Here is a 13,729-nt window from a genome sequence, read left to right as displayed (position 1 = left end):
AGTAAAAAAAACTAGATAACTAATATATTTCCTGTTCTGCCAAATAATTTCCGTCACAAAACGACGTCTGAAGGAAAGTTTCCGTTGACACACATCTTGTAGGCTTTTTATGTTTGGCCCACATATTGCCTGACATTATCTGAGAAACTATTTCCATTTAATTCGATATACTTATTTATTTATTTATTATTTTGCCGGCTCGTTCCTGCTTCGCTCGGGTAAAACTATAATAAAAATATAAAGCCTTTGTTACTCCTGAAGGTTTCGTCTGTCTCTGTGTCGAATTTCATCAAAATCGGTGCAGTCGTTTTTGTGTTTATTCATAACAAACAGAAAAGATTTTTTTTATGCTTTTCTATTTGTAATGAACTAGTGGCCCACCCCGGTTTGGCTCGGGCAAAACCAATTGTAAACCTTCCTCAGAAATCGCACTATCTATTATAAAACTCGAATCTTAATCCGTTGCGTAGTTTCAAGATAAAAAAATAAATAAAATATTAGGACGAATCACACAGATTGAGCTAGCCCCAAAGTAAGTTCGAGACTTGTGTTATGGGATACTAACTCAACGATACCATATTTTATAACAAATACATATATAGATAAACATCCAAGACCCGGGCCAATTAGAAAAAGATCATTTTCCATCATGACCCGACCGGGGATGGAACCCGGGACCTCTCGGTTCAGTGGCAAGAACTTTGCCACTGCGCCACCGAGGCCGTCAAGATCTAAAGATCTAAGCATACATAGAGACAGACAGCGGTGAGCGACTTTATTTTATACCATGTAGTGATAAGCTCATACTCTGTCATTAGTCTGGAAGTGTGGATAATATGTTTATTTCAGACCATTGATTCATATTATTTTTATGTTAATTATAATCTAGTGTAAGTTATAATCTAGTAGAGTACATAGATAAACAAAACAAATTAAATATATAAATCCCAGCCAGCAGGACCAGCTACAAGCAGTCTAGAGATTACTGCATGCAGCCTTATCCAGCGGGCTAGCATCCAGCGAACCGATCTGCCAACGCGCACAGATTATTGTCCTAAAGCCAGTAAAATGTCAATTTTTTGATAGTAACAAATAAAATTAAAAACTATTTTGGTATTAATTAGTTCAATTCGTTATTTGCTTGGCTTCATTTTGTTTTATGTTCCCAACTAATCAAGCAACCACTTCAACAAACACCAAACGCGAGCAATCCAGGATCGACCGACCTTGCGCCCTTTCCTCACCTCTTCCCCAAATGGAAGCAAGGACAGAAGATTTTTTTTTGTGGAATTAGGTTTTTTGGATCAAGTGGATTGCTTGATGATAAGTTCTGGGTTTTCAAGATGTCGTATAGTCTTGTGTTCAAAGAAAAAAAAAGAAAATTCATTATATATTTTTTTGGTTCTAGCGCGCGAAATGAAAAATAATTGTATCAAAAACTTCACGTATTAACACACATTTTGACAATGTTTATTTACAAACGATAGTCCAATCAAAAACATTGGCCCTAACGATGCTACATATCACCTATTGTAATACTATCGCTATTAAATTTTATTGGTGTCGTTAGTATTACAAATATAGTCAAGGTCGACATATTGACGGAATTACCTGTGAAGAATGATAGATTTAAACTTCTAAATGGTCAAGGTATATACAGTTTAGGTCAATCGGTTGAATATTTTAATTGTGTTGCTAAATTCCACATACATAAATTGCAAGTTAAATAAAGCCTTATAAAAACAAATGAAAAATAAATTCTAACAATTGTAGTTAACACAAGGGTAGACACCCTCATCGGAAATAAGTAACAGGATATGATTTAGCATTTAGCAAGGGAATTAGGGCGGGGGAAACAACCCCCAGCAGTTATTTTATAAGAACGGTCGACTGCCAGCGGAATTAGGTTAAAACTGAGGTGACATTGAAAGTACTTCCGCAAGGTAACATTTTTCTTAGGGGAATAAAGTGATAATATATTTCATTACTGCAATTAACGCAAAAATATTTAAGTTTCCCATAATTTGTTTGTTTGTAATATATTTATTCTAAATATAGATTGGCGGACTTATCCCATGAAGGGATCTTTTCCAGTCAAGCTTGAGAGGATTTTACTCAATATAAGAGTAGAAATAATATTGTTTATATATATTTATGACGTATTGATAATAGTGAAGTCGAAAGTAATCATGGAAACTGTATTATTTTCAATTCTAATGCTAGTAAAGTTTTACATAATGATTGGATGTAAGCCGCCAAAAATTCAATTTTATGCTTTAGAGCATAAAGAAAAAATTTTCGTCTGATCAGCTTTTATGTGACCGTAATTATTTGGCCGAGATATATAGGCGCATACGAACATAAACTAATATAGAATGCTCATTTATAATATTGTTGTCAATGGCCTTATTATCGAAATTAAAAGCAGAATGACAGACATTAACAGTAAAGCAATATTTTATCCTTGTCTAAAATGCTTCGCTTTAGGTACTGTTTTGATATATACTTACACAACTACCTAAAAAATGAATAAATCACCAATGAAGTGAACTAGATCAGTTAAATAAATAATTGTAAATGTTTAATATGTCTGAAACTTTTATTGCTGACTGTGCAGGTTCAACAACCTAATTTTAGAAGCCGTACCGGCGGATAACTGTACCGAGACATCGTTGCGTCAGTTATGACTCAATTTAACGAGTATAACACAGCCTTTACGAGTATTCGGCTTTCTATTGACCACCACTGTAATCCAGCCTTATTCTGAAAAGCAATGGACGTGTGGTTCCGCCCTATTATAAGACCACTTCATATCCTTCCGTCGATGTCGTACGAGATGACTGGGACTAGGGAACACAAAGCCATAATAGCAGTTGGCAATAACAGCATTCTGAAAGAAGGTTGGGCGTAGGCAAATTTTCCAAATTTAATGGTACTTTTTTTAACTCTAACCCTGGGCTTTGGGGCGTCACAGCTCCGAATGTAACCGGGAACACACGAAGGTGAGAGAAAGATTCTGGAAAGCAATGGTTTTACAATTGGGATGTCAACTACCGAGCGACGCGCGACGTGAAGACGAAAAAGTAAGAAAGTGGACGCTGGGCCCACGCGCTGAACGACAGGGGAAGTAACCTGGAGAATGCTCAGACGAGAGAGAGATTCGGGAAAGCAATATCAATTTTCTTCTTCCGGCTACGATGCCCCGAAGCTCGAGGCCTGCCTAATGTTTATGATGATCAGTCTGTCATTGACTAACAGACATACATCCACACATTTAGTACGCATAGATTAATGACGTCAGCCTTAGAGAAAATTACTAATAAAATATCATATCACGTTTTATTTTTTACGCGAAACTCTTGCCACGTTTAGTTGTATCTAGCATGTGTTAAAGGTAGAATTGAGATTAGCTTTACTTTACAGCCATTTCCCTTGACCGATCTTTACATACAGATTTTTGATCCTAGACATTAACACGCCAGACATTACTATATACCTAAATGACCTGTAGTTATTTTTATCTCTTTCGAAATCATATGCCTATTTATAAAAATCATCGGTCAACAATTACCTTATCATTTGATTTTGATAGTTTTAGTACTATAAAACTATCAAAATCAAATGATAAGGATATTATTTGGGAAAGCATAAGGATTAATATTTTACACATCTGTTAGTTTCACATTCAGGAGTTATGTTAAAATAAGAAAAAAGAAAGTAAAATTCAGTTTCCCACAAACCTTTTTAAATTGTATTAATATAGTTACGTGCTTGAAAAAGTAAGTATTGGTTAATTTCAATAAAACAGATAAGCAGAAAATCTGAAAACAAAACAGAAATTGCATCACAGCAAGAAAAATCTCTAAATCAATTTTCCACACCAATAATCTTAGCCAAATCATACGTGACGGTCATAGTTTAGTCTGACTTTATATTGTCTGTGGGCGGGGGTCATCCCTGGGCATGGAAGGGGTGCGGGGCGGGGGGGCGCGGGAGGGGGCTCGTCGCACGCAAATATACGCGAGCACAGCGCGCCGCATCGATCCACCATGTGCCGCTTGGCCCGCAACCCCCCCCTGCCCAACCCCATTTTTGCCCCCAGACAAACATCACGCATAGACGCAGGACGCACACCACTGTCTAATGTGTTCTGCCAAATGAGCCGTCCCGAATATTAAGTCTGTGTAGATTGAGGTTAGCTCTTATTCAAATGTTAAATTGAGTAATGATTTTTAGCATGTCGTCGAGATAAGAAATCTACTTTTCATTTATTAGGTAATTCTTGATTAATTCTTGGAACTATTTAAAATACTGATTACTCAAACCAATCAAACATTAAAATTGAATTTCTAAATGTTTAATGAATACACTAATACTAAACTACGATACAAAATCTATTAGCATAATGTGATAAAAATCACTGGTGATATTGAAAAGGGAATAAAAATGCCATGCAAAATATTTATTACGGAATCGCTTTGCTATTAGAGCAAGCGTGCACTCCCCTCTGGAGGTTAATTGAGGCTCGGCCCACGTGGCAACAATTATTTACCTTGAGCCACGTGCGCTACCTACAACCTTCACAACCCTAAAACATCAAACACAACTCCAGTCAAAAAATCTATAGTTACGCACATAAAACTGTGGCTAAAGCTACAGAGCTAACTAAAAATGAAGAAATAGGAATGAGAATTTACAGACTTTCTGGTTTAATGTTTCTTACTACTGCACAAACGAAATGCAACTTTAAATCGTCACTATGAAAGTTCAACTTCCAATGATGACGAAATAAGTACGTGTACGGATAGATACTTAGATTTAGGTAATGCAGAATACTAAAGTACCAGAGCCAGTGGTGGTGAAGTGACATTTGATATTGTGAGGTTATGACAGTCGCGAAATGCGTTACCGCAAGCGGTCAATACAGATGACATAAAAATTTATGAGATGATACAAAATTTAATGACGGCTCTAAACTAGGAAATGATCTATCGATTAAGCACTAACTACGGAAGCATTGCCTGTGGTGAGCGGAAAATGTAGCATTCGGGCGGTCCAATGACGCCCCGAATCTAGGGTACGTAGTGCCGCACGCGACTACATCTCAACTCACATTGGGCACAAACTGGAAACAGTCCGATAAAGTCTTATCCTAGGGTTTGGACGAACAAGAACCACAGTCAACAGTAACTGGCGGGTAATATTTTGGTGTACTTTCGCGAATTCGGGTCTCGCGGAGTCCTCATTTGGTTAGTTCTGATGCGGCATGACACATGCGTCAGTCTTGGCGGTCGCGGCTCGACTGAGGCGCCGGGGTAGGCACCCCTCCCCCCGTCGCGCCCCGCTGCATCCTTCAAACGTTCCCTGATAATCTGGAGAAGATACACACAGTTGCAATGGGTGTTGGTGCGCCGCATATACTTTTTTGGACATGACTCAGTCCGTAATTGCATCGGTTGTCATTGGCCAGTTTCTTGAACTCTCTTTGGGCCATTTCGTACGAATGCAAGTAGAAAATCCGCGTAAATACTTTATTTTTTTCCTCCGATATGTCGAAGGCGTGACGGCGTCTTGTATTTTAGAGTGAAGACTATGAATATAGATGTTTCATTATGTATTGTGAGCACGCGTTCTTGTTAAAATATGATCATTTGCTCCGGACGAAAAATTATCGTATTTTGTTGATCTTCAATGTCAGTCTAGTCGAGCTTGTCATTTCAGCTCGTTATTTTACGACTGCACGAAAAAGGAGAGTTATGTTATTTTGTTTGGTTTCATCTTGTTCAGGATTTCAGTGCGAGAAGCGAAACCGATAGGCGCAGTTAGTTAACATAATAGAACTATCAGCTTTTATCGACGAATACGTACATGACATAAGTTTCGTCACAACTTATAAATTATTATTATTATACCTACATTCATTTTAGTTATTTATCATATTACGCTGGGTTTGGTATCTATATTTCTAATATTGCATCGTAGGATGCTCTACTTTTTTACCAAAATTTTGCGTTAGCCAAATTTTGGGAATCATCCTAGTGCTTCACTCATTTAAATATCAGGTATATAAAGTACCCAATATGGTTCGGGAATAATATGGGTTCCTACTGGTGAAAAAATGTTTGGAATCGGTTGAGTAGCTCAGCAGATTTACCATTTTCACAACTCCTACAAACACTTGCTTTCTATGATATTAGTATAGATATTTGTATACTTTCTTCGTTCTCTGAAGCGTTATGATCAAAGGCTCAGACTTCTTCAGCAATATACTCAAAAAATTACATTGCTTAATTGATATCACATAATATTTAGTTGCTTTGGATGGATAATAAAATGGATACGTTAAGTATACGTTACGTAAGAAAAGAATACGTTAGGAATGATATGAAAGTCTTGTGAATGAAGGTATGACAGGAACCAGACAAGGTGTGGAAGGAAACGATATTATTACCCTGAACCTAATTAAAATGGGATTTGGTAAAGAACAAGAAGAAGTAATTGCTTATAACTTTGACACTGGTGAGTCCAGATCGATTGACCGCCTGATATACAAGTACGAATCTCGTTTACATTGGTAATGTCTCTCTCATTTTGAAATCAATCGAATACGTTGGTAATAAAAATGTTTATTTACTTCGCGCGCCGCAGCTTGTGCGTACTACGAGTCAGGCGTAGCGACTACGATTATCGTACCAGTCTCTACGACACATCTACGAAATTTCACAACATTATTGCATAGTTACATATTCTTTTTTTTAACACCCGCCTACAGAAGGAGTTATAAGTTTAACATGTCTGTGTATCTGTATGTCTGTCCGTGACATTGTAGCAGTCAAACAGCTAAGACGATTTCAAAATATGTTTTTTTATTTGAGAATATAATCGATAGTGTTCTTAGCTATGTTTGTGTGTTCAGCTGTTTGTAAACCATCAACTCTTTTCTAGCAGATACTGCATGCAAATCGGCGGTACCTTAAAGTAATCTGTAACTAAGTTTTAATTCTAGTTTTTAATTTAATTTGGTGTCTATTAATATATTTTAGTAATTAAATATCTGTAATTAAATTTAATCTGTCTAGGAACATTGACCATTTATAATTTAATCTAAATATTAACTTTTTTTTAAGTTAGATAGTTTTTAGTTTAAATTAATACAATTTTGTGTTTTTATTATTTACAATCTGTCGAGTGTCCGTTTTAGATTTAATATAAGTAAATTTTGAAGTAAATTTAACGTTATTGAGTAGCAAAAACCCATACAAATTTTGTATTAGAAACTTTACGATTACATCTCAACAAGACTAGGTTGACAAGTAGACTTTGTTGGACTAAATTTTGCTTTTATCCTATTAGCAGTAGGTAGATTAGAACCTCCCATGGATGTGAGGGATACCTCATTCGCCTTCCTTTATCCGGCTTCATGTGTGGTCGGTACAGCAAGTCAGTCTCCACTTCTGATGTTAGTCAGTCTCCACTTCTCCCTGTCTGATGTTAACCGATCTGTTACGTTCCTCTTAGCCATATCAGCCCTCGCACGCCATCAGTCGCTTCTTCGACCCTTGGTAGATAATAATCAACAAATAAGTCTCCTCCCTTCCACGTCCCTCATGACTAAGGCCCGTAGTCATTAAGTGGTATGAAACACACACAACGACTCTCTTGGCAATATTAATGGAGTGGTTTGCCATTGCCGTCTCCATTTCACGCACTAGATAATAAATTATCAACTGGAGTTCAGGTTCTAACTAGGTTTCCTCACGATGTTTTCCTTCATCGGCAGCAATAATTTGAATTTAATTGAATTTGAATTTGTGTGATTTGTCCTAATATATTTTATTACAAAACATATGAGATGTACAAAATCATGTGGCACGAGTAGGATTCGAACCTGGGACCTCTCGATCACAGGCGGACAGATCACAACCGCTTCAATCATCACAGAACTTACGTATAATAGCATGCATCAGGTGGCAACAAAAAGGTATGTACAAGAAAAACGCCCTTAAAAACCCGTAACAATAAATCGTTAAGTGCAGTTGGCGACAGTACCCTAGAAGATATTAATGGCTGCAGCTCCTTACTTTGAATACTGGCCAAACGCAGTCGAAGAACTGAAATATATTGTCTTTGTCACCAAGGGCTCGGCTTAGGATATAATTAAAAATGTTATATGGGCTGTTATTTTTGACATGAAAACTCTTTAGCGGCGTTGTGCACCTTTTGTGTTGGGTAAAAAAATTTAAACTCGCGTCAGGACACGTGCCCGAAAATTCGTAAGACGTCAAAAATTAGACACTTGTGATCTATGGGTAAAACAAAACATGCAACAATACAACAAAAGATACAACCAAAAACATGAAACCAATCCATATTTTCACAAATTAAATATTTATTAAAAGGTGTGAATAATAGAATTCTCATACACCGTAGTTACGTAAATAATTAAGCGCGCCTCGCCAAGGTGTGACGTAACAAGGAGTAGGGTGACCTTGAATCAACCTAGAAATCGAGTGAAGTATATATTTTAAGGCAACATTAAGTGGTTATACTTCCTCATACAAAAGACGCCGACTCGTCTCGCTTCTTTTCGAACTAAAAAGACCAAATCATTGTTATGTTAAGACATTTTGGAATTTGCGCGTTAAGTGTTAAGGTTTGTTTTTGATTGTGGTGAAGTGGGGGCGTGTTGTGGGCTCGAACTGAGTCCTAACACGCAGACAATACGATTATAGTGTTGTAGTATGTGCGCGGTTTGGAGATTAAACACGGTTTTGGTGAAAGGATTACATTGTGGCGCCATCTAGGTAATTGTAACGCCAACATTAGGTTGAAAGGCTCAATGGTACAAAATATTCAATAAGTTAGTATTAAATTTTTTTTAATACTATATTTAGATATTCGGACCTCAAATAGTGCAATAGTAATAGATCTCACGTAGGTAATAAATACCTAATAATTTAAAGCAATAATGTGAGAATAGAAAGAAATATGCAGATGAGAATATAATACAGACTTATAGATGATGTGTGCTCAAGCAACGTCTCTCCAGAGACGCCATGTGTACCTGGTTTATATGTAAGCTTTTTTACTGCAAACAAAACCAGTAATGTAATGTCGAAACCGCCAAGTGTGGTAAACTGTTTGCCGATAGTGTACAGCCGACATTATCTACCTACGAATGTACGAATCCAGCGTGACCCTCTACCACAGGACTAAACCATAGCATACCCAAAGTGAATGACGACAGGCAAGTGGCCGGTTGTAAAATCATAGCCAAACTCAAAAATCTATTAAGTTATTTATTACATGGCTTTGGGACGTCACAGCTCAGATTGTACCTATCGGGGAACACGCCAACGCCAGCTTCTTGAGTGCACCCGATAATGAGAGTGAGACAAAGCATCGACAAGCAAAAAAGAGAAATATATTACGAAGAATATGGTTTTATTCAAAGATCCGATCAATTTAAACTCCGGCCGGAGCTTGCTGCATACAGATAGTAATGATACATCTGCAACTTTCGCATATACTAGCAGGCCTCCCAAATATTATTATGTATAATACAATAATTTAGACTATCCACTCTCCGACTTACTTCCACTCGGTATTTTCCTGTCTTTTATCTCTTTCTAAATCAGTCTAGAAAGAAGTTTGCGGGTTTTAGACCAAATTAAATGAAAAACATCTAGAAAAGAAGTCGAAGAAGTTTTATACTATCTATCTAGCTCTACCTATCTAAGCCTGCGGTTTCAGTCTCATCTGAATGTTTTCCCGGTTTCTTCTTTAGTCTTAGAGCGCCGAAGCCCAAAGTTCTCCGTCTCGATTTCGCACGTTCTTTGGCATCCCTAGTACTCAGACCATTAGCACGCTATCGTCCTCATTATAAAGTACAACATATTCTCATAAAATATAAGACAACAATTTTAGTACCTAAAGTTACCTTATATTAACTGTATCTCTCTCTCTCGTCTGTACATTTCCCGGTTCTTCCGCAGCCGTTGAACGTCGGAGCCTAGGCTCCCCTTTCCTACTTTTGCGTCCCTTACTTCGTACGGTCGTCGGCATCCCTACTTGTCAGACCATTGGCACGCATATCGATATCGACAGACAGACAGCAGAAAGCGACTTTGTTCAATACTATTTAACGATTGTAGATTTCGATGGCCTAATCTAGATTAACAAAACGCTGAACGAGTATGCCTTGACCTAAAAGCCTGGAAAGATCTCCGTCTGGTCATTGAACTTCGATATGCGTTGAGACAACGGAGTAAAATAGGAATTATATTTATTTCAATTAACTTAAGCAACCTGACATTGACCTTAACAAAAAACAAATTTAACAAATTAAAGTACTGTATATACCTGAATAGGTAGGTGCATGAATAATATGCATCCACTACCAAACTGTTTGCTAAAATGATGAGGTTTTTTCTGCCATCACAGGGAAATAAAATTGTAACTTCGTAGTAATGGCAAGAACATTCACCTGTGTTGGTAATACAACTACGACGGTCCTTTATTTTTTGAGTATTTTTTTCTGTCTACATGTGGCATATAAAGAAATAATAATTTAAGCGAAAAGCCAAACGAATGAATCGATTTTGATCTACTTAGTTTTTGAAAGAAAATTGAATCGAGAGTATTCTAAGCTATGTTTGCAAAAAGTGTGTTCATCCGTATGTAAACCGTTAGTTCTGATGAGATGATACCAGCAACTTCGAGTAAGGGGTTCCTAAGTTTTTATTTATTTTTTTATTATTTAAACGACATTGAACACGTTGACCTCTAAATATTTCTAACTAACTACTGTTGGAATGTATTCCAAAACTTGTCACAAACATCCTTGCTAGTCTGTTTTGTTTATTTTAAATTTTGAACGTCGTCAGTTTAAGCCGACTCAGAAGAATAATTATTGATAAGATTCTTAAGTTTTATTAACATATTAGCTTTTGCCCGCGGCTTCGCCCGAGTGAATTTCATAGCAAAATCTCAGTAATTATTTTATCGCGTACTCTGTAAGACTGGTAAACATATATGATTCAAATTCGCATTTTTTCTCATCTTTAGTTCAATTTTCTGTTTCCCGCTGCGTGTCTCGTCGCATAAACTTATCCAATCCTGCTTACTGCATATGTAATGTAAAGAAGTTATTTTAATTTTCCTACAGGATCCTCCTCATTTTTCGGGATGAAATGTCTATAAGATGTTAACCCGGGATTCCGAGGAATTTTTGATTCATAATTAGTTTTTCAATTATCCTACGGGAACCTGACCATTTACCGGGATGAAATGTATCTAAGATGTTAACCCAGTATATAAGGTACCTACATACCAAATTTAAAGCAAATCGGTCCAGTAGATTTCGAGTGATGCGCGTTCAGACAGACAGATAGACAGACAGACAAACAAAAATTTCCAAAACTATATTTTCGTCATCTATATCAGTAACTAAGTATATTCCATGAAGAATTTCAATTCAAATATCCGATGTACAAATTTAGCCTTTCTTCAATTTTATTATATGTATTGATGATTGATTGATTCTGAATTTACTAAATTGACACACAAGAATAAGATTGAGGTGCTCAATGGCTTATTAGTTAGCGCGCTCGGCCTGTGACAGAGGCGGTTAAGTCACTCCCACAATGGTCGGTCATTGGATTGGTAACCAAAATGTCTTGAGTTCCTCAGTGCTTCGGAAGGCACGTTAAGCGTTAGTCCTGGTTGTATTTGCTTTCGTGTAAATGCAATGGATTCGCGTGGTAGGTCACGGCCCATACGATCCTTATCTATCCACAAGGACGGCAGTGCCCTAGCAGAGTGACGTATTTAAATGGTTGATGATGATGACACCAAATTATGAAAATATTGTACATAAGCGTTTTTCGGGTTTCTTCCTCCACCGTCCAAGCATCAGAGTCCAGGGAGCTGTTTACCTACACTTTAAGTCCGTCCCAATATGATGTACAAAGTTCATGATACCGCGGATAATAAACATACACCCAGTCATGATAGTAAATTAAAATTATTGTTTTTGACAATTTACAGCGCGCAGGACTTCGCCCCAATAATTTTTGTGACTGGGCTGAGATGGTCCTCGAACCAACATATTTGGATAAGGTATTTTCGAGACGTTGAGGAATGGAATACAACATTTATTATATCAAACGCACAGTTATTTCAGGCGGTCGGCGTATAAAAAAAATTGAAAGATTCGGCCATGATTTTAAAACCGGCCACCTGTCTGACGTCAACCTTTTTTGGGAATGCTATTGTTGCCTTTTAGCTGCCTAGGCTGAGTGTCCCTTAGTCGCCTTGTACAGCGTCCAGGATGTGGAGTGGTCCTATTCTAGGGCAGAACCACACGCCACAAAGAGGCTCTTGTCGGTGGAGTTCCCTTCTGTAGTGTATGCCGTATGGTAAAATACAGTGCGTTCTGTCAAGAACAGGTCACATTGGAACAATATTATAATTTAAGGACTTTGTAAATTGTACATGTGCAACACAATAAAGATATTTGATTTGATATAAAAATGTTTTAATTTTAAACTTGATTTAAATTGTCAACCGGTCAATTTTGTTTTATGTCAACTTTTCTATATAAAGGGAATGGCTGAAATATATCTGAAAGTAATTAACTACTTTTTCCAAGAAAAATATCATTGACGGTTTATCTCACTTTCCTTCCCCCTTTTTGATTAAGAAAAATAAACTCACAGTTTACTCCTCGTCGCCATTTGTATCACAGCCCCATGACTGATGCTCCAACGTCTGTGTGTCTCGCCGTCTCGTAAACAACTGAGCGCTTGCTCGCCGCGCTATGACTTATATCACAGTAGAGGGGAGGAAGTGAATATAGGCATACATTACACTTCCATTGTTCTCTCTCCAAAGCCAACTCCTTGATACGATACGATTTTTTCTTTTATTTGTCTGGTGTAACTATCTCTTGGTCTTCCTGGGCCTCTTCTTCCTTCCACCTTTCCTTCTATAATATATCTGAAGAAGGCATCGTGTGTCGTATCAAGTGTCCTAACATTTTCCCTCTTGTATTTTCAATGCCGTGAATTTTTAAAACTAGTTGTTCGTCTTCGAACTTGGACCTCGCAAACACGAGAAATTTTTACAAATTTTGAATATTTCAAAAACGAGTCGATTTTGATGACCCACGAATTTAAAAATTCTATTGACAGATTCTACATACCTTTTAAATTTCATCAAAATCAGACCAGCGATTCGAAAATTAGCGCGTTACAAAAAAAATATTTCTGCCCCAAGTCGAATTGTGACATAACGAGAAACATACCCAAAGCGAAATGTTTGACCGCAACCTCGCACACAGAATGCCGCATCAACTTTAACACGTAAGTATTTCTAAGTTCCCTGATGTTTGGCCTCGGTCCAATGAATACAGAACTGGAGTCCCCGCACAGTTTTATGTACTGGTTAAGGGCGTGGAGTTTCCACAACCCTATGCTCAGATTCCGAAATCCTTACTTACAAAACTAACGGCCCGTCCTGGCTACGCTCGGGTATAATATACACTTAATATGGATATATCTATATTTTTTAGATTATACATATTTTTTACAATATTCTGACTTTGTCATCTATAAGCCTAAGTATTGTGCAAAGTTTTGCATACGCGTTCAATGTGCACACGGACAGAACTAGCCCATCAGACTGTACCTGTTTGGCATCTTTGATTAGATTAATATTGTAAAAGGTG

At 37.3% G+C, this 13,729-nt stretch overlaps 1 protein-coding gene across 3 annotated transcripts in view; it reads right to left on the bottom strand.

Moving 5' to 3' along the window:
* LOC128680206 (uncharacterized) overlaps positions 1 to 12,781 on the bottom strand; it is a 58,004-nt gene extending 45,223 nt beyond the window's left edge. The window contains exon 1 of one of the 3 annotated variants that reach the window (XM_064436777.1): positions 12,718 to 12,781. The gene's annotated coding sequence lies outside the window, so the exon portion shown is untranslated. Of the gene's footprint in view, positions 1 to 5,113; positions 5,320 to 12,717 lie in introns of those variants that run through there. The other 2 variants (XM_064436776.1, XM_064436778.1) reach the window with 2 other exon arrangements.
* Positions 12,782 to 13,729: the final 948 nt, after the last annotated feature.

This window comes from Plodia interpunctella, chromosome 23 (assembly GCF_027563975.2).
Source record: "Plodia interpunctella isolate USDA-ARS_2022_Savannah chromosome 23, ilPloInte3.2, whole genome shotgun sequence".
NCBI lineage: Eukaryota > Metazoa > Arthropoda > Insecta > Lepidoptera > Pyralidae > Plodia > Plodia interpunctella.
Note: the sequence above shows the minus strand (reverse complement) of the source record. Positions and strands in the feature narration are given on the sequence as shown.